This window comes from Chinchilla lanigera, unplaced genomic scaffold (genome assembly GCF_000276665.1).
Source record: "Chinchilla lanigera isolate Chin_1 unplaced genomic scaffold, ChiLan1.0 scaffold00121, whole genome shotgun sequence".
Taxonomy (NCBI): domain Eukaryota; kingdom Metazoa; phylum Chordata; class Mammalia; order Rodentia; family Chinchillidae; genus Chinchilla; species Chinchilla lanigera.
Window position 1 is genome coordinate 3,708,974 of NW_004955522.1, and position 25,537 is coordinate 3,734,510.

The 25,537-nt window shown below is 43.9% G+C and overlaps 1 long non-coding RNA gene across 1 annotated transcript; it reads right to left on the reverse strand.

Moving 5' to 3' along the window:
* Window positions 1-11,896: 11,896 nt before the first annotated feature.
* On the reverse strand, window positions 11,897-25,260 carry LOC106147137. The gene is made up of 3 exons (XR_001231898.1): window positions 25,147-25,260; window positions 12,965-13,047; window positions 11,897-12,858 (listed from the first exon to the last, which is right to left on the reverse strand). It is a non-coding gene; the product is annotated as an uncharacterized LOC106147137 (long non-coding RNA).
* Between the last annotated feature and the right edge of the window lie 277 nt (window positions 25,261-25,537).

Consider the following 25,537-nt stretch of genomic DNA (forward strand, 5'->3'; position numbering starts at 1 on the left):
CCAGCCTTCAGAACTGTGAGAAATAAATCTCTGTTGGTTAATCCACCCAGTCTATGGTGTTTGTTAGGGCAACCTGAGCTGACAAAGGCAATGTTCACTGGCCCCCTGGAGGCCAAGTCTGTCTTGTTATTCTACGTCACTCCCAGGTGAGACTGATGGGCCACCTGATTCAGAAAAGCAGAGGAGGGTTTATTTGCACAAAAGGAGGGAGGCAGGGAGGAGTCAGTTAGGGAAGCCTCAAAGGAGAGAGTTGTACAGAATCGGCCCTCATGGGAGGATTCCTGGTTGCCAGCCAGGGAAATAAAGGAGACCACGCAGAGAGCAAGTCAGAGGAGCAAATGCTGGACTTCGCTGTGCCTACTTCACATCTCCTGCTGCGACCTTCTTTCTGACCACACCCATCCAGAAGGCACAAATCACTGGGGCCTGGTGCTGTCCACACACATCAGCCTTTCTGGGACCAGAGCAGATGGAGAAGCGTAGAGAGCAAAGTAGGGCTCATCTCAGTCATTAGCTGGCACTGTGTAGCACAGAAGGGCAGGTGGGTGACACCTGGAGCATTCCGCTGGCCCCTCATGCGGTCTGAGCACAATGCTGCAGTCACTATTTGCTGAAGGAATGAGTGAGTGAGTGAATGGTTATTCTGGGCCAGAACCTTCTCTCCCCTGCCTGCAGCCTTGTTGGCCATAAAAGCAGGTCTTGAAGACTTTGTGTACTTTCTTCCACTTCAAGGACAAAGTACAGAAATGCTTCCCGTACTCCCTGTCTCGCTATCGTGCAATCCTTGATAATCAACACCATTTTAGTGAACAACCAAGAACCTATGGCCTGCTCCAAAGCCATCTGGTTAGCATTCCAGATTTAGACAAAGAAAGATACCGTGTCTTGCGCACCTGTCTCTAAGTCAGGTATTCCATATGTCAGCTCTATATGAGTATGTTCTAAAAATGCCAAACTCTCTCTTGGGAGATATCGTATTTCTTCTCCTCTCCCACCACCCATCCTTCCAGCACTTTATTTCAGCAAATTGCTCTATGCAGGGCTTATTGGGTGAGGGTCGGTCTGGATTTAGAGTATGGCAGCTGCAGAAGCACATTGCTCAGCCCTCTCTGGTGAGGACATAGGTGAGCTCTGTTCACACTGAGGCTGTGCTGCTCCCAGACTACCTCAGCCACCCGCTGGCACAGCCGGGCACGGCACAGGTTCCTTCCCACAGCATAGGGCCTCCACAGAGGGTGAGGTTAGCCTGAGGACTCCTCACGAACCTATGTGGTGGTCAAGGCTCCACTGTTCAATCCTTCCATCTTCCTGCTCTCTTTCACAGGTCTCACACATGCAGCCAGTTTGAAGCCCTGTCCTGTCTCTTCCTGCTTCCTCTGCCTTTGCCTGCCTTCCTCTGTCAAGTCCTCCAATAAATCTTTGGCTTCTCTAATCCTGTCTTGGTGTCTGCTTCTTGGAGACCTGAACTGGCACACAGAGACTGGCTATTTGACAAATTGGACAGGCTGTTGCTGACTACAGTCAGGTGTTTGTGTGAGTTTGCATGCCTAGCAGTGCAAGGAGGCTTTAATCTTCTTGGTTTTTATTATTTTATGTTTTATTTTCCCTTCTTTTGGTGAAAGAGAATGATGGAATTTAGAGTTTGGGTAGTCCCTTAGTCAGGAGAGTAGGTGGATGGAGGTGTTGCCATGGTGACTCCTTGACCAGCTCTCAGAGCCAGTTTTCAGCTTCTATGAGAGAAGGGATAGTAGCCAGGAGCTGAAGGAGTTGCATTCAAGAAAGACTGCCTAGGAAGCTGGGAATACACAGACCAAGTGCAATGCAGAATTAAGAAAAAGGATACTCATGCTCACAGTTGACCACAAATCAAAGTGCCCCAGCAGAAGCAATTATTCCCAGTAGAAATTATCTTCTTGAAGACTGTATCAGTCAGCTACTGCTGCATAACAAATTTCTCCAGTAAACCCCAAACTCAGTAGCTTATAATAATATCTTTTATTATCATTCACGTGTCTACAGATTATCTGGACTTTGACTGATCCTGACTGAGCTCTGCTGAGGCACCTCTGCTTCAGATATCTCTCACCTCTTTCCTTGGAATAGCTGAATATCCAGACCAGCTGTCCCTCATAGCTATGGCAGAGGAACAAGAGAGCTAAAAGAACTGTATCAGACCCCACACATTTCAAAGCAAGTCACATGCTTGAGGGTTGGAGAATTACCCTCCATCCATAGTGAGGGTGGTACAAATACAGTAGTATCTTGGCTCACAAACTTCATTCTTTCCACGATTCTGGTCACAAACCAACTTGGATGAGAACCAAATTAAATTCAGTGGTTAGTTCAATGTTGACCTTATGGGAGAATTTGATTCCACTGTATGTGGACGTGGAAAGAATGAAGAATCTCCCAGTGGAACACCAGCAATAAAGGCAGATGAGGATCACATGAAGAGTTAGCCAAAAAGAATGAACAAGAGTGATTTACTCATGTATGTACAGGAAACATTTTTACCCTCTCACTTTGAAGAATTTTAATTACGCCACTATCAGTAATATAGTTTCCTTCAGGGGTAAGACTCCCGTACTGTTATTTCTCTGCAACACACACAACAATGTCTTCTCTGAACATCAACTTTGTCCTCATGCCAACTGCCTTCATGGTTGCAAAATGGCTGAGACAGATCAGAACACAGTGCCTAAACCATCTAATAAAGGCCTAACATTGCCTCCTGAAAAGACAAACCATGTGTGGCTGGGCAAATGATGTGTACAGCTAGCTCAGGGCTGTGCACCTCTCCACCACAGTTCCAATAAGGGCAAGACTACACTGTTAGCACCCCTCAAATCTCACACCTGTTACACATCAGAGCAGGGTTCACCCCACAAAGGAAAACACGGGTGCTCTTAGGAAGGGAAATGGGGTGAGAGAAATGAGATCATGTAACCAGTATTCAGGGCAAGCATGCACATTTCATGTGCTCATGGAGAGAAGTCAATGACTACACAAACATATGATTACAAACTGGTAAATCCTACACAGAAAAGAAAGAAAGAGGCTGTTACTAGAACAGATAATTGGCTATCGCCTCTGATGAATAAGCATGACTTATCTGGAAAGCCAGGCAGGATAAGTTAGGTACAAGGGGTTATATGTTAGGGACAGAGGAAAAAGATGGTTAGAGCCTCCCAGGCGACGGAACAGGTTCTGGGACTGAAGAGAAAATGATCCCACAGACAGCTGAGAAAGGACCAGTATGGACAGAGGTCAAAGAAAAAAGGAGGAGATGTGAGGCAGAGAAGAGAAGCCAGAGGCACAGACCATTCACAATACAAAAACACTTTGTAAGTTGTTTACTTTTTGTCCTAAAAGAAGTTGTAATCATGAGAGATCTTGGGTAGAGAATGGACACATTCGACCTTAAGTTTCTTTCACTTTCATCTACTATAAAAAAATGGGTTAGAATTGACAAGAGTGGAGAGAAAGATCTGTGAGGAGGTGATAGCTGTGGTCCAGGAAAACAGGGGAGGGAGTTTGAAGATGAAGCCAAACAGACAGATCTGGAGGTGAAAGCAGAATCAACCGGACTTGATAAGAGACAAGGGAAGATGGCCAGGTTGGTGATTTCTTATCTCCTGACACTACTGTCCACTAAAGACACTCTGGCTTCTCTATGGCTCTCATTCAGTGGTCCAAGGAAGTCATGCAGATGGCCATGGCAGCGAAAGTACAAAAGGAACTGCCAGTCAAAATCCCCCTACACTGCCTCAAATGTTCTCATTCTGCCAGTGTGGGGGATTTTGAAATCACAGAGACCCAGTTTTCAATCCCATGGCTGACCCTTATTAAATAGAGTCTGAGTGACCTATTTTAATCTCACAGAGCTTTGGTTTCTAGATCCGTAAGATGGGGCTTACGATACCCACCTCTTAGGGGTGGCTTTTGCCTGGGTTGGTTCAATCAGAGGATACCTATGAAAACCTCGGCAAGGGGTAAAGCTCAATAAAATGCCGGTCAGTTTTCTATAATTATAAGTCAAATCACTCTCCTATGAGAGAACATTATCTAGCATATTGGCTTCTCACAATGATTTATTCTATATTTATTTGCCCCCCAAAAGAGAAATTGCTTCATGGGTCTTTGTTGCAATGTCATGCTCCTACAGATGCAAGGGCCAAAACCTCTCCGTGAGACTTGACAGTGAAGAATTTCAAATGGAAAAATACAAGGTATCCTATTTTGGGTACATATTTTTGGCACTCAGAAACCCTGTCATCAATGACCTGTCACCTGTGTCGACAGTCCTCTTTGATAAATTGCACAGGTGTCAAAGCCACAGGCAAACAAATGTTCGACACATACTGGGATCAAAAGAGGCCAAGCAAGGAGCTGGGTTGATCCCAAGCAAAGATCTTACCCAAATTCATTAAGCAAAAAGAGACCGGAAACACAAAAGCCCAGCTCTATGGGAGACAAACGTGGCAAATTCTAGGACTTGATAAATGTCACCGGCTTCTCTCCAACCTTCCCCTCTGCTGAGTTGGCTGCATCTCGGATGGGTTTTCCCCTCACAAGCCCCCAGGTTCAAGACCTGCAGAAAAAGAGAGCAATTCTCTTCCTGGTAGTTCCTGGGCAAGTCCTGGGTTTCACTCTGATTGGACCAACTTGAGTCACATGCTCATTCTTCAACCAATCCTTTGGCCAGAGAGATAGAGGGCTGCTGATAGGGTTTGGGTCTCAGACTCACCCCTGAATGAAGAGAGATGGGGGCCCAGCCAAACATCTCGTCTGAGAGTGGAAGAAAGAGATGATGCCCGAACGAAAATCAGGGATAAGTGCAGAGGGATAATGTTGAGAACCCCAACTCTTCTCAGTCTGCCTCGGCTTGAGTGGGGTTCCAAGCTCCTCACTCCTTCCTCTGGCCTTTTAACCCCATGATGGCACAAACTTCCAGCTACTGCTAGTCTCTGGGTGCCTTGTTGCTCCTCTAACTTCTCTAAGAATATTCCCTGTATTAAGATGTCAAAACCTATTTGAATTAGATTACTTCTTGCTAGAACTCTGACTTCTTTATAACATTGTTCCTCAATTATGATCTGTCATCCACATCCATGATATCTTCCTGTACTGCCCCTCTGCCTGTAAACTAGGTCAGCTTTCCCCAAACCTAATGCAACCTTCTTTCCATCCCCTGAAAATACTACAGTGCAGGTCACTTTGAACCTCTTTGTCTGTTTGAATTTTTTTCTCCTCAAAAGTTCTGAGATGTGGAATTTCACCTGCCTCTGCCCTTTGCCCCTGTTCCTTACACCTTAAGCCCCTCATGGCTGATCCTACTGTGCCTTGCACTCCATCATGAGCTCCTCATCATCATCTGTGAGCTCAAGGCTCAAAGCTCAAAGCTCCAGACTCTTGTTTCTACCTGCCTAATGGTCATTTCCACCTGGACAAACCACAGGCCCCTCAACACCTCCCACATGGAACCTGTGTTCTCAGGGTTCTCCACAGCCTTTCCAGGATTCCTTCAGAGAAGTAAGAGGATCTCTTTCAGCCACTCTGTGTGTGTGATACTGGAAACTGAACCAAGGGCCTTGCACATCAATAGAATATATAGGTAATTGCATGGAGATTTATTATGAGAAAAGCTCACAAGCTGGAGCCCCAGGAAAGCTGATATTATAATTACATCTGAAAATTAGACCCAGTGGAGAGATGAGTACTGCTCCGAAGTGCTGGGGTCTGAAGATCTGAGAACCAGAGTCTCCGATGTCTCAGGGCAGAAGATGGGTTCCCCAATTCCAGAAGGGAGAGCTTTTGCCCTTCCTCCACCCTTCTGCTCTGTTCAGGCCCTCAATGGAGTGGACAATGCATTACCATGCTGGTGAGGCTTGATCTTCTTTCTTCAGTCTACTGATGTAAATCAGTACAACCCCCTTATCTAACCCCCAGATATACTGCTTCACCAGCTTTCTGGTCACCCCCTAGCTCAGTCTCCATCACAGAAACCTACCACCATAGAATCCGCTATTCATCTGCCTATTTACCTTTCACACGTTGCTAGTTTCCATCTGGGACACTCCTGACATTTCATGAATATGTTCCACAGAGGTAAAGTCCAGGGCGCTGCAGCTTCTCTCATGGCTCCGCTTCCTGCTGGGGTGTGCACTGCCCTCTGGTGGATGTGCTGCAACATCCACAGATGCCCAGGCCTTGCCCAGGTGCTGTCCAATCAGGATCTCAGGGGTAAAATCCATGCTTCTGCATTTCCGCCAAGCTCTCTACTGATCTATACATTGATCTACTTAAGAACTCTTCATTTAAATGACCTACAAAGATAATTTTTAGTATTCTTTTATCCAACATTTTCTATTATGTTCAATTTTATTTTAATACATGAAATAAAGCATCAAAGAAAAATAGCTCTTAATTTTAGGTGATATTCACTATCTTTATTGGAGGTGGTATTTTCCTGAAGAGGCAAAGATTCACATACTTTAGATGGACATCCAAGCAAGTAAACTACCACAGCTTTCTGACTGACCCACCAGGCTACAAGTTCAAGGCCAGCAAGTTGAAGGCCACAGTAAATACAAAAGGGGGATGATGGGGATCAGAAGGGAAAGAGAAATGAAGAAATGGGAAGATATCAATAAGTTAGAATGCTAAGCTCCTAAACTGTTACCAAAACAAACAAAAATTACACTAAGATAAACAAAATTAAGGGCAAGTTTTCAAGATACATGGACAAGTTGGTCAGGTACTTTTGCAACCAGCCTTTTATGGCCCTCAGTCTTTTAAGTCTATTTTTGTTTTTGTTTTCCTGGGATTTACCAGACATCATTTCCCTTCCTGAGCCACTCGAAAGCTTGAGAATGTTCTCAACACCTTGGAGATGATATTCCACCAACCACTTTTCAAAGCACTCTTTTTCCAAATTCCTCTCTTTGTGAATAACTCAAGTGGCCTTTGGTACATGCTTTCAGCATCTCTGAAAGAAAAATTCCATTTTCCTTTCTGATGTCTAGTTATTCTTTCTGCAGGGCTCAGACTAAAGAGAAGTGGTAATCTTTTTTTTTTTCTGGTTTTTTTTTCTAGTACGGGGAATTGAACTCATGACGTCATGCTTGCAAGGCAGGCACTGTGCCGCTGAGCTAAATCCCCAGCCCGACAAGTAGTAATCTTAAAGATCTACCTACAATCTCTGTTTTACAGCTCTGTCCAACTCCACATTTAAGCAATGTGAACCAAAGTGGTACCCTGGGCTCTGGACCATCAAGGCCTTTGTCTCCCTATGACCTGAAGGCTCCCTGAGCCTGGAATTCCCCATCCAGCCCGGTCCCCACATCAAAGCAGTAACATGAGATCAAGACACCTTTGCCAAAGGAGGCACGATATAGATCTGCATGGAGCTGGATGCCCCCCGACCCCCACACTCTGCTCCAGTGCAGAGCAGACCAGAAAAGGATTCTGGGAATGCTGGAGTGTCCACCTCCTCTGCAAATCCTTGGACAATGCTGGGCTCCCAGCCAACTTCTGGGTCAGTTCATTGCCTTTTGCATGCAGTGAGCATAAAGCACTACTCCAGTAGATTCTGACATATCTCTCTTTTCCAAGAGAGAATCACCTCTAACTCAGGAAAGCCTGAAGTGAAAAGACCATCACTTTCTCATGATGGCTCCTCTCTCTAGTGTTTCTTTCCAGTACTAGCCAAGTAAAGCTAAAAAGTTCTAGAATGCCAGTGTTAGACAGAGCCTTCCAAATCTTTTCCAGTAAGGGACAGAGACAGGACCAATGCTCCTGACTCTCAGCCCAGTGCTCTTGCCATTGGTGTATAAATCAGGATTCTTCAGAGGAACAGACAACGCATGAAATTAACCATGACCCTGGAGCTTTCTGCCCCCTTGCACTTGGAATCAGAAACATGTTTACTTAAAGCAGCTTTGGTGGGGCACAAGAAAGGCTCCTTCAGCACTACAGATGCACAGGAGAGCTGGTCAAGCTCTCAGAAACCACGTGAAGGAGGCCTGTGCTCCTCCTGCCTGCCCAGCCAGCCATTCCTTTGGGAAACTGTTCCACCCCATCCCATGAGGGTCTTGTGGATATGTCAGCCATGGAACTCTGCCCAAAGAACCCACTGAAGGTACCACATATGCCTTGGTTGGGCCAATTATACTTTCAACCTGGAGTAGACAAAACAATGGCCACTCAAAAATGTCCATGTCCTAATCCCTGGAACCTGTGGATATGCTACCTTATAGGGCAAAGGAGAATTATCTATGGCAGATGAAATAGGCTGCTAGTCACAGCATTAAGATGGGGAGTCTTCTACATTATCAGGCTGGTCCCAATGCAATCTTAAATGTTGTTAGAAATGGAAGAGGGGCAGTCAGAGAAAGAGGTGTGAAGCCAGCAGTAGGATCAGAGAAATGCTTCATTGCTGCTTTGAAGATGAAAGGAGGCCATGAGCCAAGGAATATTGGAGGCCCCTGGAAGCTGGAAAAAGCAAGGAAGCAAATGCTACCCTAGAGACTCTGGAAAAGCCATCCTGTGATGGTGGCCCACACCCCATGCAAAGAGCAGGAGATATCCCTCTGAGGTGGGATTTCCTCATTGGCTTACTCCCAGGAAAGCTGCTTCTATCAGATTCCAAAACAAGTGTCACATCTTCTGTACCTTGCTTCCCAAGACTGTTATGTGGGAAGTGTTAAAAACTTGAGATTTTGTTTTCTCAGCACCCATTTACCCTTGTGGTAATTGATGGGTTTCTGCCCAAATTAAAATTCTACCTGGTCACCATGGCGATGAGCCAACATGATGCAGCCCAGGTATAGCCATGTGCCAAGCCCCATCTTTCACCTTCCTGGCTTGGTTACAACTTCCTACTTCCTTTTTACAACACCCTGTTTCCTTTTTCCCAGCCCCTGGCCAATCACCATTTGCCACATCCCTCAAACAGCCACTAAATCCCACCCCCAGCCTGGTCCTGTATAGCCATTATTCTCCTGGCCTGGCCCTTGTGTGTGTGTGTGTGTGTGTGTGTGTGTGTGTGTGTCTTTCCCTCCCCCCTCTGTTCCTCTCTTCCACCCTCCCACCCTCTACCCCCTCACAGCCTTCCCTTGCCCACAAAAAAGGCATTTTTGGTTTTTTACTCGTGCCAAAACGTAACAGTAATGACAACACCAAATTGTCAAATTGTCCTTCAACAGCTGTCTCTTTCTGATTCTCAGCCTAAGGACTCAAAAGAGGATGACATCCTCCTCCTCCACCCCACTACTCATTTCCATGAGTGAGCACATGGTGCCCATTCTGACCAATCATATCTCTGCCCCAGGCCTCCCTAACTGAGGGATAATGAGGATGGGTGTAATCACAAGTCAATATACACCTGATCTTAGCCAAAAGGCCGAGAAGCGGTCATCATCACAAGTCAATATATAAGTCAGCCCAATACCTTCAACTGAAGTAGTGGACAAAGGGCTGGGGATATAGCACCGGCCAGGCAAGTGCAAGCTACTGAGTTCGATTCTGGTATCCCCCCTTCAAAAAATTTGTGAAGTAGTGGACAGGAGTCTCTTTCTTGCTGCTGAGCTTCCTAGGGGGTATTAGAGGACTGTCCTAAGGCCCTCACTCTCTCCTGCCTGTTACTTTGCAGTGCAAGAGAGTGATTGGAGTTTGGCTCCCCACACCAGGGGAGTTGTTTTAGTCCATGGGTGGTAGTCAGAAGTGACAGCTTGTTGACTCCAGCTTGTCAACAACCTGTCTACCTCTTGAGAGGCAGCTCATGTTTCTACTGACACCAACCAGATGCCAGGAGGAGGAAAGTCCGTGCAAAGATGCTAATCTGGGGAAAAGATGGAGATGTATATAGTAGACCTGAATAATCCAAACAGAAGCACAGAGTGAAAGAGTCCATCTCCGGGAGCAGAGGTGATTCAGCCAACCAGAAGAACTGTGAGCTACAAAAATAAATGTTGGCTGCTGTAAGCCACTGGGTTTTGGAATATTTGGTTACACAGCATTATTGTGGCAGTAGACGATTAAGATTCTTGTCAAGCTAGTAAGATGTAAATGTAGACTTGTCGTTGGCCAGTCCACCAAAATAAGAGTATGCCTGAAAATGAAGCCAACAGAAAGAAAAGCAAAGCCAAAAGATGGAAATGAACAGTGTTTGAATTAGATGGCATAATTTCAGTAACTGAATTAGCCCTGCTCCAAGACAATTGAGTTCAGTAATTCAAACTTTTTTCAGTAAATTTTTATTGAGCACCTACTATGTGCTTGGTATGGAGACTAGAATAAAGAACCAAACAGATACAAAAATCCCTGTCATCCTGGAGTTTATATTCTATTGTCATATATAGATAACAAAAAAAAGGCAATAAATAAGATGTTAGAAACCAATTCGTATAAAGAAGAAACACTAGACAAGGGAGAACATGAAATTTGAGGGAAGGTGTTAACATTTTAGATAGGAAGGCCAGGGAAGCTCTCACTTCAGAAAAGCCTGAGTGAGTTGTGTCAGTGCCTACGGGTGGCACATTCGCATGAAGGCTCTGAGGGACACAATGGCCAGCGTGCACAAAAAGCAGTAAGTAGGCTTTTGTGGATGAAGCTGGAGGAAGGAGGGTAGAGTAGCAGGGCATGAGCTTAGAGAGTGTGTGCTGAGTTGAATAATGTCCCTCAAATTTATATCTAACAGAACTTCAGAATGCAACCATACTGGAAAACAGGGTCTTTGCCAATGAAGTGAGTCGAGATGAAGCCATGCCAGAAGAGAGTACGTCTTAAATTCAATGTCTAGTATTATGCTTTCCCACAAAGCCTCACATGCTCATAGGTGGGGCTTTGGGGAGGTGGCTGGATCATAGGTGTGTGATACTGCAATTGAGAGTGTGTGGTAACTAAGTGAATCCACTAATTCACTTAGTATAGTTCTGGGTGTGGCTGAATGGATTTACTGAAGACAGAAGCCCCATCCTGGGTGTGGGTGGCACCAACCAATAGGTTTACAGCCTGAACGGAATTAAAAGGAAAGGGAGGCTCCTTGCTTGCTGCTTCCTGCCTGCCCTGCCATGGACTGTTTCTCCTCTGCCATGCATTTCTGCCATGCCGCCCTGCCTTGGAGCCAGCCAGCTATGGACTGAAACCTCTACACACTGTGAGCAAAAGTAAACCTTTCCTCCTTTAACTTGTGGGTGTCAGGTATTTTGTTCCAGCAATGAGAAAGTAACGAAGACAGTACCTCTGTGAGATGGCATGGAGAACAGGCCATCTGCACCTCACCCAAAGCTGACCCAGGGACCTTCAGGCTGGACAGTCTATGCTCCGTGCACTCTCTGTATCTCCCAACCCTGAAACTGCATTTCTGCTCCTCTTTGACCTCATTTGTCTTCACCCAAAATGAAACAGGGCTGAGTTTCTCCGAGGTGTTTATACCAATAGGCGAGAATGCAGAACTAAACAGCACAGCGATTTTGGAAACAGACTCAAGGAATTATTTGCCCAAATGAGTCAGATAGTAGCTGTGTGCCTGCAGGTAAGTTACTTGATCTCTCTGAGCCTCTGTTTCCTTTTCAATAAAACAGAGACAATACAAAATATCTTATAGGCTTCTATTGGTGATTATCAAAACTGTAATATGATAATGTCCTACCACTTTGTCTGTAATTCAGTGAACCCCCCTATTGCTATGTTGTCCTTCTTTTACTCTTTAAAATAAAAATAAATAAATAAATAAAATAGCTTGAGAGAGATTTAACAACATAATCAGATATTTATTTTAATTTTAGAGAAGAATATATGTGCTAGAAAATCCAAGTCAGCATCCTAAGTACTGTTTAAGATTTTATACTATTACCTGTACAAAAAATAAATATAGCACAAAATTTAATATATCTCCAGTATTATAATAACAGAAAAAAACTGTAATATGCCCAGAATGAAGGCTATGTATGAATGGAATTACTCATTCATTCATGTAACAAGTATTTGTTGAGTAGCTACTTGTCTGTAGGAGCTGGGGGTAGAGCAATGAAGAAAGCAGACACAAATTTCTGCCATCCTAGAGTGCAACATCTAGTGACAGCAGTCAGGCAACTAATGGAAAATAAAATCTACTATATGGAATATTAAAAGGAGCTAAGTCTTTGGAGGGGACATGAGGCCTGCCGTGGCAGGAAGGTGGCAACTTTAAAAAGGATGGTCAGAGAGGAGAGGACCTTGTGGAGATGTTCACCAAGCAAAAACTCGAGGAGGAAGTGAGCTGTGAACCCCGCAGGACAAGAGTACTTGGGGCAGAGGCAACGGTGACTACCAAGGTCCTGAGGTGGGATATTCTGCACAACTTTGAAGATTAACAAGGAGGTCACAGAGCCAGTACAGAGTGAGAAAAGGAAAGATGATTATAATTATTAAGTGGGTTTGTTAATGGAAGTTACGAGCCAAAGATAAGTCACTGTGACCTGCAGTCAATTTGCCTGATGACAGCAACCTAAAAATTCATCTTTTTAACATTTGAGACATTTTCTACATGACATACCAGCTCTTTGTAAGAATATTTGTGTGGCAGTGTTTTTCACTACATTGACAACTGTAATAAAAGTGTGACCTTCATTAATATCAGTAAAACCCAGATTTGTCGAGGCAGAAATGTAAAATGAACCCCATTGAACCTCCATGCTAGGAAGGGCAGCTGGATCTCCAAACTCTTGTTCCCAGGTATGTCTTCCTTCTGAAGTCTGAAGTAGCCACCAGCATGCTAGTGATGGGAGGACACTGTTTCCACTTGATGCCATCCTTTTTTAATGCCCCTGAACACAGTGGGGGCAAGGGTGGAGCAGAAGATCAAGCTTGCAAGTACTAAGGGAAAGCAGAAGAGAACTGTATTAGTTAGCTGTCCCATTGCTGGGACAAACACCCAGCCAATACCCACAATTTAAAGAGCGAGAGTTTTAATTTGGCTCACGGTTTTGGGGGATTCAGTCCATGGTTGCTGACGACATAGTAGAAGTTGCATGACCGAAGGGCATGGTGAAGGAAAGCTGCTCACTACATGGCAGGCAGGAATCAGAGAGAAAAGGGGAGGAGTGAGGGAGGGAGATGCACCCTCCAAAGGCATCCTCAGTGACACCTCTTCCAACCCGGCCTCGCCTCCCAACAGCACAGTTAGCAATGACGAGTCTACTGTCGAGTGTAGAGCTCCTACAATCCAATCACCTTCCAAAAAGTCCTTGGGGCACATTCTAGATCTAAATCGTAATAGAAACTCAGCACAAAGACCTTGTGGAAGAGCAGAGAGTGGACCTGGAATCAGCTCTCAGTCAGGCTCTCTGAGGTAAGCACTTTGTTACACTTATGTGTTCCACTCATCTGTTCATCTAATCCATCTCTACAGGGTAGCATGTGAAAGGTACAATGCTAGGCTGTGGGGCTCAATAAAATAGGCATAGGTCTCATACTTAACAAAGACACCAATCCACTATCCCAAAGGGATTAGCCCAATAAAGAAAATGAGGACGATGTAGTAACAGAGAATATCTGAGCCTATTTAGGTGGTCCGAGAAGGCCTCTTTGAAGGTGACCCTGTAATCTGAGATTCACAGAGGAGGAGGTGTCCTTGCAAAGAAGGAATGACATGGCGCCAGGTTGGGAGGAGCCCGTGTGAAGGGCCTGGGTGGAGCAGCAAGTGGATGTGTCAGAAACCCAGATAAGCTGCTCAGTGGGTAAGGGAAAGGGAGGTCATGGCTTTGGGATTTTATCTCAAGCATGCAATGGAATGTCACTGGAGTCTCTGAGCAGGCGAGTTCCTAACTGACCACATGTCTCCCAGCCCTCGTGCTTTCCCAGGGTGACACGTACTCTTTTCCCTCAGAAAGGGAAAGCGTCTTCCCACCCCCTTTGAGTCAAGGCATGGAAGTGTGCTGTGTGACTCCCAGGGACAGGCCATCAAAATGACACAGGCTCCTGTGTGGACGCCTGCTCAAGAGAAACCAGTCATCCTGTGAGAAAGACCAAGTGAACTCTGGCAGGAAAACCCTGTGGAGAGGACTGCAGGCCTCAGCTAAGAGCCAACAGCAGCACAGGCAGATGAGTCAAGCAACCCTCAGGTGACCCCAACCCCTAACCTTGCACAACCATCACAGCAGAGGCTCCACACTTTCGGGGACAGAGCTTAGACATCTCTAGTTTGTCCTATTGCAATTCCTCCCCCACAAATCCATACATTTGGAGAATGCTTGGGTGGCAAGCTACATCTTGGGAGATGTTGTGTAGCCTTAGGCACTGTGGAGAATGAGCTGGCCAGAGATGGAAGCAGAGTGGGTGAAGTTTCCTAGACAGTTCATTCCTGGGAGTCTAGATCCATAGGAACAAGAGTTTGAGATTTGAAAGGCACTGTCTCTGACCTGAGATAAAACTTCCACCCTGCTCTTCCTGCCTGAGGACCCACCTCACACCCAGATGACTGGCCTAGGAAGGTTTTCCTTCAGGCAAGAGGTGCCTATCCACAGGCTGGGGTGGGAGTGGAGTTGGGGGTCTTGCGTTAAAAAGACCATAAGGAATAAACAGGAAGCAGCACACTCAGCCACGTGGCACCCACAGGGCACATAAGGAGGAATTTATACTACTGAGACTTTCAGTGTACACACCCAAGGACACGTCCACCTTAATTTCATATATGTAACAAATATTTGTCAGAACTCATTTTTCTGTGACATGTAGCATTCAGTCCCTCAGAGTGTTTTTGATTCTTTTTAAATGTCATTTGCTATTTTGCCTACGTGTAGCCTTCTACAGACTTTTTTAGCCACTTCATTGCATACATCTAATGTAACCGGCTAAAAATCCTTGAAATGCTGAAATGGAGCTCAAGGAAAGATCCAGAATAGAAAGCTGTTACTGGCCTTCAAGAACAACAACCAGAGTTCAGTGTCAGATCTTTGTGGTGCAAAATTCACAACCCAGAATGCAATCTTCATGCTTTACAGCAATGAAATGAACGAGTCATTTTTCTTATATTAGTGTAGAACAAACATGCATTGGTAATAGACAACTTAGAAAGTACCCAGGCCAAAGGAGAGGGAGGGAGAAAAGGAGGGGAGGGAAGAAGCCGGAGGAGAGAATGAGAATTACCCACTGTCTCATTACCCAGAAAGTGATAGTTACGACTCATGCCCTGAACAATCTATCTCGTCTTAATAAGCTCCTTTTTGTTGCAAGCCAATCTGTCTGTTGTTTTTGTTCATTCACTCAATGTACAAACATTCCTTAAGCACTCATAAACAATGAACAGGCAATTCCAACCGACTGACACCAGCTCTGAGGACACTGCAGGAGTAGACAGGAGATCCCCTACCCTGCTGGCACTGGAGTCCAAGGAGTGATGTCTAACTAGACTGAAGGGATGGGTAGGAATTAGGCAGGAAACAGGTATGGGGCTAGAGGGCAATTGGAAGCAAAAAGCAGAGTGACCCGCATACCGCTAGAACTGAAGGAGGCTCATCCTAGCTGGAGCCTAGACCGTAAAGATGAGAAGCTGAGGAGATAAAGCTGGGATAACTCACAGAAGTGGGACCGTGAAGGCTCTTTCTCCCACAAGAATGCAGACCATCTGTGGCCTGTGCTAGGATCAGATTTGGAGAGGAAGAAAAACAAAGGCAGGGAGACTAGTTTTGGAGAAGCCTGCTTTCACTGTGCCTGGCTAGAGATGCTGGAAGGTGGTGGAGACCAGAAGGAGAGACAGGCAGGGTGGGGCAACGGTAGGAGACAGAATCAACCAGATTTGACGCACAGCTGCATAGGAAGGGAAGACAAAGGGAAGTAGTAGGTGCCTCCTTGTTTTCCAACACAGACGTGTAAACAGTGGTATTGCTTATTCAGAAGGGGGACACCAGGGAATGGGATGTGTTCAGTGTTTGACACAGTGAGCCCGGGTTTCTATGGGATGGATGCCCAGCTGGAGCTGACCAGTGGGGAGGTGAATGAAGCTCTGCTTCTGTTGTTGTGTCTGGCTTCCAGGTTCCCTGCACCGTCTTTGTCCCTATCATACTTCTCCACCTTGGTAATGAGACACTTTTCTGTTTGCGTGTTGGGCTTTATAATCTGGATTCTGGGTGTCTCACTTACTTTTTCTCTCGTTGCTGAGACAAAATACCCAACACCCAAATTTAAGGAAGGAAACGTTTATTTTAGCTTACAGTTCATGGAGGTTTCAGTCCATACTCAGCTGGCTCCAAGGCAGGGTGGCACATGGCATAGGGCAACAGTTCATGGGACAGAAGATAGCAAAAGCAGCAAGAGCAAAAGGGAGGAGTGGCTGCAAGCAGCCTCTTTCTCTCCCTTACATATGCAAACTATCTGCCCCAGGGCAGGTGTAACACTCACACCCATGAGTCAATTGTGAACTCTAGAATCCTGCCCCATGACTGTATGAGGCTTTGGGAGGACACCCAGAACCAAACCATACCACTGGACCTTACCTAACTTAGAAGCAATGGTTACAAAGAGAAATGGGTAGCCAACTTTGTTGTTTTGTCTATACAGTGTCAGTATTTTTTTTTTTTTTTTTTTTTTTTTTTTAGTGTCAGTATTTTTAAAAACTAAGTTGTGGATTTTCATGCAAGTTTGGGCCTGTATATGTTTTACAGCATCTGCCAACACAAGGTCATGTGTCACCACCCCCACTTCCCCTGTCCCACACACCAAAGTACATGTACCACAAAGTCTCCATCCTGAAGAAGCTCAGGAAGGCACAGTGCTGAATTAGTGTCACTGAGGTTAGGTGACTCATGAGGACAACCCCCACAGTCCACAGCTGGCCTAAAACCCAGCTGTTGATGTCAACTGTGAGACTTCTTCTATGGAAAAGACCAAAGACAGGGAACAAGGGATCAAGGAACACATCTGGAGATTAGACCACTGTCTTTTACTCAAATAACAGCCCCATATATGGCACCTTCTTGTGCCAAAGAATTGCCTATGTCCATCTTTCTGGATCTCTGTGCCTCTCCCACCTCCTCTATTGGAGAGAGGACCCCACATGAGCTAAGCCCAGCTTTTCTAGCCTTGACTGTCCACATAGATCACAGGCAGACATTCTGTAACCTGCAGGGTTAATTCCACATACAATCTGTGGACATTCCTAAACCCCCACCACCCGGATTTGTCTGACTTCATTTTTTATCCTGGAAGCTGCCATCAGGAGATTTTCAGGTGGCTCTGTGGCCTCCACCTTAGGAACTGCTTCCTAATTCTTACCCCACAGCTATGCGCGGAACACAATCTGCTTCCTGAATGCATTTCTATGGCATATCCCTTGTAGCATCAGAGAATCAACCAAGTGGTTTTCAGTTCATGAGTTTATCTATTCATCCATCCATCCACCTACCCATCCATTTGTTTATCCATCCATGCATGTAATAAGTGACTATCAAGCACTGTGCTCTTAGGATACCATATTAGCAAAACACGTGGAGTTTGCCCTCATGAAGGTTATAGTCTACTGTTGCTAACAGGAATTAATCAAAAACCATACAGATGAGCGTAGAATTATAAACTGAGATAGGTGGTTAGAATTAAAGGAATTTGTTCTAGGGGACAGTAATTAAAAAAAAATCATGACACATAACAAGTCACCAGGGAAGGCTCTGCTGCAGGAATGTTTGTTTGAATAAGGTTGAGACTTCCCAACCTTCCTGTGAGGACCCAAAGTGCTGAGCCACGTTCAGTTCCATAGCTGAGTGGAAACCAAAACAAGCAATGCAGTTTCCCATCCCTGTAAGTTATGGGTGAGGAGAGACAGGTTTCTTCCTCATGGGACACCCTCATCCCTCCCTAAAAAGTCCTGGGTAAGGCCGGCTTGAACCGCCTTACCCTCCTGGTTAATTCTGTGCAGGATCAAGCAACAACCCCGAAGAATCTGCTTCTCACAGAGCTCCTACATTTTCCCAAAGACTAACAGTTTAGAATGCAGATGTTGGATGATCCAAATATTATCCAAAATAAATTTCAAGTAGCACTGGAAGTAACTCAAGTGAAGAAAACAAATGTGTCCATTTTCTCCACTTCATACCAGTGATATCACTCTCTCAAGGAACAGAGCACTCACTGCAAAAGAAAACCTACTCCCACTGCTGTGGGAAGTCCCTGTAGGTTCTTGACTCACATCATGAAAAAATAATAACTTCAGGGTGCCTCAGTGTAAGGCATAGATAGGTTTAGGCAGAGTTAAGGAAGAGTAGGAGAAGACTCCAGATAGGGTAACTGGAGGGACGAAGCAGGGCGGTGCACAGGTTCAATCTGGCCCGCTCACAAAAGCACAAGGTGAGCCTTAAAGATTAGCTGAGTTGGGTTCCTCAGTTCTGGTTTCCACAGTTCCAGAGGAACCCTATCACTCATGGGTCAGTTGGGCTCCCATGAGACAACTGTCCTTACTCAGGAGGAGGACTGGGTAGGTAGCAACTGCTTGTTCTTGGGTGTAGGTGGTCTCTTCATGGGATGGTCTGTGAAGCTTTGCTGCTCTTGAATCCAAAGTGATTATAGGTTTGGAGACTTCTGGGCATCAATCTAGGGAGTTCTAGAAAGGGATCTTGTAACATCTGGCCATTGAGAGTTCCTGAAAATTAGTTTGGCTACCCTTATCTTAGTCAGTGTCCTCAGCCTTGAAAGGGAATGAGACAGATTAGGTAAGTTTTGGACTAATGAACCTTGTAGCTCAGCTACTCCTCAAAATTAGCACGACCGTATGCAGGCCTGAGCAGGAATCTGACCCAGAGTTTGACAGTAAGAAAGGAAACCCAAAATATCACCACTCTATGAAAGGCTAATGGACAAACACATAGGGATTGTGCACATTAGAATTCTCCTAGGCCAGGCGTGGTGGCACACGCATGTAAACCCAGCACTCGGGAGGCTGAGGCAGGAGGATTGCTGTGAGTTCGAGGGCCAGACTGGGCTATAAAGTTCCATTTGACCCAGTTATTCCCCTTCTTGGTATCTTCCCAAAATAATTAAAACCATCATACCACAGTGATATAGGTACACCCATGTTTATAGTGACACAGTTTGTAATAGCTAAATCTTGGAAACAGCCCAAATGCCCATCAACAGATGAATAAATAAAGAAGATGTGGTTTTCTTACACAATGGAGTATTGCTTTGCCATAAAGAAGGATAAACTTAAGATATTTATTGCTACATGGATGAACCTTCAGACCATACTCTTAAGTGAAATAAATCAAACACATATGTGTAAATACTGCATAGTTTCTCTGCTATCCAGAAACCAAAAGTGTAAACAAGGACCAGAATGTATAATAGATATTGGGAAATGGGAAAAAAAATTTCAAGTAAGAAGAGAAACAGGAGAGGGAGAGGGGAGAAGGAAGGGACAAGGAAAAAAAAGAGAAGGAGAAAATGGAAACAAAGCTTTTATGAATAAAGAGGGCAATAGGGGTTGAAAGGAGGAGAGAGGAATGGGAAAAGAAAAGAATCGAGATATATGATGTAACAGGACCCAATTGTCTGCCAGCAGAGGCATTTGTTCACAGCACGGCACCAGGGCTGCCCTCAGCGACCACAGGATGCCATAAAAGAGGTGAGATGGAGCAGGGGACCTTCCAAACACTCGGACATCTGAAGACACCAAAACACTTACACCAGACACCTCAAGGACTTTGCCCACTGAGGCACAAAACATCCAGAGAACTCTGACCACTGATGTTTACTAACGTCTTCCCACCTAATGTCCCTTGCCTTCTTTCAAGCCCTATAAAAAAAAGCCCACTTCTCTTTGTTCCCTGCAGACAGCCTTTTGGCTCTCTGTCTGCCTGTACCCAGGAACAATAAATTCCACATCATGTTATCTTTACACACACACACACACACACACACACACACACACACAAAGATATATCGTGTACAGGTACAAATTCCCTAAGATGAATGTGATCATTATGTGTATTTAAAATGTACCAGTTTTTAAAAAGAGAGAAAAAATAAAATAAGTAATAAAAATGCACTTGAGGGTGGAAAAAAGACCAGGAAAGTACTATATTTACATTAAACGTATCACACTTTGAGGTAATCCATAGTTATACAGACACTTCAAGTGTAGGGGACAATGACTCTTAGCATATCATTTTAAGATAGAATAATTCTAGTCTTAATGCAAGCCTCAAAATGTCTTGAGAAACATCCCGGAGGGTTGTAAAGAGTTAAATTTGCAGTCCTGACTTAGCCCTGGAATGCTTCTCCAAAGATAAAGAACACCAGGGCCCAGATAACCACCTATGACCCTGCCTGGCTTGTTTCATCCCTTCCATGGCCCTAGATACGGATTGTAAGCATAAAGGAAATGTATGGTTATCTAAAGGGGGACATATAGAACAGAGTACAGAAAATACATATCATTGTGCTTGGGTTCATGACAGGAGCCTGACCCAGTTACATGGCACAAGGAAAACAACATGTGGCCAGGGCTACAACATTCCTTTCTGTTACCATGGAAACCAAAAATGTATATAACCTGGGAACAAAGACAGGTCCATGCCCAGTTCCCTGACTTGCAAGTGGGGATGAGAGGGGACCAGTCTAAATTAAAACTTTGTCTGTTCTCTTTGGTCTCTCGGAATACAGCCCGAATTTTTGCCGTAACACAAGATCCAAGCATAGATAAAGAAAGGAAAGAAACAATTTAAATGACCAGGCATGGTGGCACACATGTACAATCCCTGAACTTGGAAGACTGAGGCAGGAGAATCACCACAGGTTTGAGGCCAGCCTGGGCTACATAGTGAGACCCTGTCTCAAAAAGGTAGCTTACATGGAGCAAAACAAATGTTTAACCAAACCACGGGGGGAAATATCCATGCTGTTAAATTCTAATGCAGACTAAAGCAAACTAGAGAGACATTTTAAAACTTCCTAATTGGGCAAAATTTCTCAAAATTAAGAATATACGGTACATGTGGGCCAAGTTGGAATGCAATGGAATGAAAATGCTCCCACATTACAGGTACCATTATAAATTAAAATGACCTCTTTGGAAAGCAATGCTATAAAACATTTCCAGTAATTTCACCCCTGGAAAAGTATCCTAAGGCAATAATTCAACAAAAGCAAAAAGCTGTATGTCACAAATGTGTTTATTACATTGTCAGCTATTACAAAAAATAACAACTAGAAACTAAATGTCTAACACTGGGGAAATGGTACTATAAATTATGACATATCCAATAAAAATGATATCTGAGAGCCTGAAGAAATTGTTTGAAAAAGGCTAATGATGTATCATGGGGTTAAAAAATGATACAAAATTTTACACACAGTAATTTTTCACCATAAACAAGAACTAAATTTTATTCTCTGTAAACAAAAATGTCCTATATATTCCAAGACAACAGCAGCACATAACATTTGGGAAACAGGTATAGGAATTATGCTGAGTTCCATTTTTCTCCTGCTTCTGCCCCTGCCACTTATGTAGGAAATTCATATCCCCTAAATATTTGTAAACTGAGATAAGCAAGTGTGGAGAACAAAAATAATAGAAAATAGTTCCTAAAACATAATGTTTTATACAATACCAATGCTGCAATTACAAAGAAATAGAAAAATTTAAGAGAAGAGTTCACCAAGAAGGTAGAAGAGGGGCTGGGGATTTAGCTCAGCGGCAAAGTGCCTGCCTGGCAAGCGCAAGGTCGTGAGTTCAGTTCCTGGTACCGGAGAAAAACCAAAAAAAAAAAAGAAGGTAGAAGATTAATAGCAGGGCTGATGACTAAAGGTTTTAAATAATTCAGGCTTTGTGTGTGTGTGTGTGTGTGTGTGTTCAGGTAGGTCTAAAGTGAACAATGCTTTCAAAAACTTTTTAATTGAAAGAATAAGTTTACCATTTAATTTATTCCTCAAGGTACCTCTCAACAACTTGGAAAAAAATATCTTAAATTTTCCATTTTGTTGGTAGGTTTGTATATGATGTGCTAGTACTTGAACTCTTTGGACCACTTGGATATGGGATATAAGTATGTGCAATCTGGAAGCAACGCTATAGAAAAAGTTTAATTATCACAGTGCCTTTTGAGGGAGGGAATACTGAGGCTCAAACCCAGGGCCTCAGGCATGCTACACTAGTACTGTATCACTGTGGCACGCCCCGGTCCTATCACAGTGTCTTGAATAAAAATAATTGCTGAACAAATGAGCAAATGCACATTCAAGTGGATAGATGCAGGCAAGGGCCAGTAAGGACTTCTTTTGAAGTTTTCAGGATCAAACCAAGGACTTCATACATAAGTGTTCTACCACTAAGCTATATTGTAGCCCAAGGATTTTTCTTAAATCAAAGTGGTAGGCCTGGCGCTGGGGATTTAGCTCAGCGGCACAGCGCCTGCCTGGCAAGCGCAAGGTCATGAGTTCAATTCCCGGTACCGGGAAAAAAACAAAAAAATAAAACAAAGTGGTGGGCCTATAGGCAATAAGACTATCGTGTAAAAAATGAAACTTCTGAAGTTCCAGACCGAGAGGGTAAGAAGGTAATTGAAGTCACATTCCCAAATTTCCCAACCCCAAAACCTGTCAGAACAAACAAAAGTGACTTAAATCAGCAGAACAAAAGAGCAATGGGGCCCCCAGGTGTAAACGAATGAAAGATAAATAAGCAAAAAATTCCGGAGTAGAGCAAAAAGTAGAACATGGCAACACCCTCAACTTATCCTCTCCCCACAATTCATACCTAAAAACCAGGCCCCGTTCCCTGCAAAGTCATACCTATAAACCAACAAGATCACAGGTCTTTTACTTCTCACCCCAAATCTTATCTTTTTCTCTTCTGATACAGAAACAGAGGAAATGGTTGCTGGAAAGAAGTGAGAAGAAAGCAAGAAACAACAGGGAAAAGTGAGTAGAAGAAAAGAAGGCCCCAAACCTACACGCTGATTGGAAAGCAAACCATGAAGATCTCCCACCCCGACAGGAATGAGTGTGTATCTCCCAACAGAACGGAGTGCATCCGGACCCAAGATGGTTGGCGTAGCCTTAGACAAGTGCTCTACCCCTGAGCCACATCCCCAGCGGTTAGCAAAATGTTAGAAGGAAGATTAAAGTTCAGCCCGCTCTTACAGCATTTTTCCCTCTCTCCCTCCACTTGCCGTTCCCCGAGGCCACAGATAAATTCCTGGAACACCAAATACCTAATCCCCAGAACACAGCTTAAAGAGGAAATAATCAGGTCTCAAAGTAAGAAAAGAGTCCAGAAGTCACCTACATTATAAATTACAAGAGAGTGTCTGGTCAGAGCTTCCAAAACACAACAAGATGAAAAGAAAGGTTATAGAAACAGTACAGATTTATTACCAAAAAAGGAAGGACAGAAGGAAGGAAGGGAAAAGGGGAAGAAGGAGAGAAAGAGGAGGGAGAGAGGGAGGAAAATGTCGCACAAATATAAAACAAAGAATTCAACCAAGAAGAAATCTTGACCAAAAAGAGAAGAAAGCACCTTACATTGAATTCAGAGGATACAATGAAAAGAACATGAATCTCAGTAAAACAAGCTTACCAAATAAGATGATAAAACAACAGAATGAGAGTTCTTAAAAATGGTTACTGAAGAACTGAGGAAACAAGTCAAGCACCCAAAACCAGCATCATGAAACTAATAAATCATTCAGAACAGAAAGCTGAGTTACTAAAATAAAAGGCTTGCAGTACAATTAAAACGACAGCTATCTCAGAACTGTTAGAGAGAACCTAATAGAAATGGAAGACAAAAAGTTCATCTAACAAATGGATGCCATTCCTTAAGTAGATAATCCAACAAATGGAGCAAAGGCTATACTTAAAGACAAAATACAGGGGCTGGGAATTTAGCTCAGTGGCACAGCACCTGCCTGGCAAGCGCAAGGTCATGAGTTCAATTCCTGGTACCAGAAAAATAAACAAACAAAAAAAAATAGACAAAATACAAATTAGTTTCCTGAAATGAAGATAGAAATGATAATAATGACCACAAAATTCCAAATGAAAGAAAGTATATTCTGAGACTATTATACCCAGCTGAACATTTTTCCCCAAGGAATAGAGGACACATCAATCACTATTGAAACAATGACTTCAAAATGAAATCCAGGGCTGGGATGTAGCTCTGTGGTACAGTGCTTGCTAGTATGCACCAAGTCCTGGGTTCAGTCCCCAGTACCACCACCACCCCCCAAATAAAAGAAAAGAAAAAGAAATCCAGGTACGAGGAGATGATCTAATATAAATAATTCAGGGATGCAAAAGACACGGTGAAAGGGCAGATGATGCATGTTGACTCTATTTGATTATAAAATGAACAGTAGAGAAGTAGGGGAAGTGTATTTATGTCAATAAATTTCGATGTTCTAAACCTGGAAAATTAAAAATAATCATAGTATACCTTTTAAAAATCAGGGAAAGAAATGATAAGAATAAATGTATGTTAATGCTCTCATGTCTCCCAGCAGTAATTAATTACACTAGTTAAAAGTGAAACGTGTCACTTTTTAAAATACCCCATCACTTGTCATTTCCTCCCCCTCCCTCTTCCTCCAGCCTAACCCCATGCACCCTTCCTCTCCCATACTTTACTCCCTTCTAAAAGTAGTATTTAATTACGTCTCTCATACTAAAACACATCTGCTTAAAATCCAACAATTCCTTCCGTTTCACTATAGCTTTTTCTTGCACTGAATCCAAAATAAAATTACTAAAATGAATACTTCTCACCAAAAAGCACTCATTTTATAGTCTCACCTTAATAGAATACTTATAGCTATCTTCTATCTGCACACCTACATCAAGACAGATCTGAGTGTGCTCATCAGTATTAGCGATGGCTGCTTCTGGGTGGTGAGATATTTTTGGTTTCCTCTTGAATGGCTTTTGGGGGGGGGGACTCTTTTGATAAGAACAACAGTGAAACTCCATCCAAGAATGCCCTCATCAGGAAATCAAATAACAACAAACGTCTGACAGGCTCCAGGGATGGGGAGGAACTCCTCTACATTGCTATACAAGCATAGCAGAAATCAGTATGGATACTCCTCAAAAACTTAGCGTAGAAATCCCACTTGACCCAGCTAGCCCCCTTCTAGGTATCGTCCCAAAGCGTTAAGGACATCAGATTACACTGACCCGTTCATACTCATGTTTGTAGCAGCACAATTCATAATAGCTGAATCTTGGAACCAGGCTGTGTCCATCACAGATCAACGGACAAAGGCAGTGTGGTGTTTACGCCCCATGGAGTACTGCTCTGCTGCAAAGAAGGGTAAACTCGGGTCATTCGCAGGAGAATGGATGCACCCCGAGACGATAATGTTAAGTGAAATAAATCAGACACACAGCTTAAACACTGTATGGTCTCTCCTACACACGAAACCCAAAATATAAATAAAGAGCAAAATAACAGATAGATACAGTAGGGCCTGGGATATAGCTCAATGGCATAAGCACTCGCCTGGCAAGCCTGAGGTCATGAGTTCGGTTCCTGGTACCAAAAGAAAAAAAAAAAAGATAGATACAG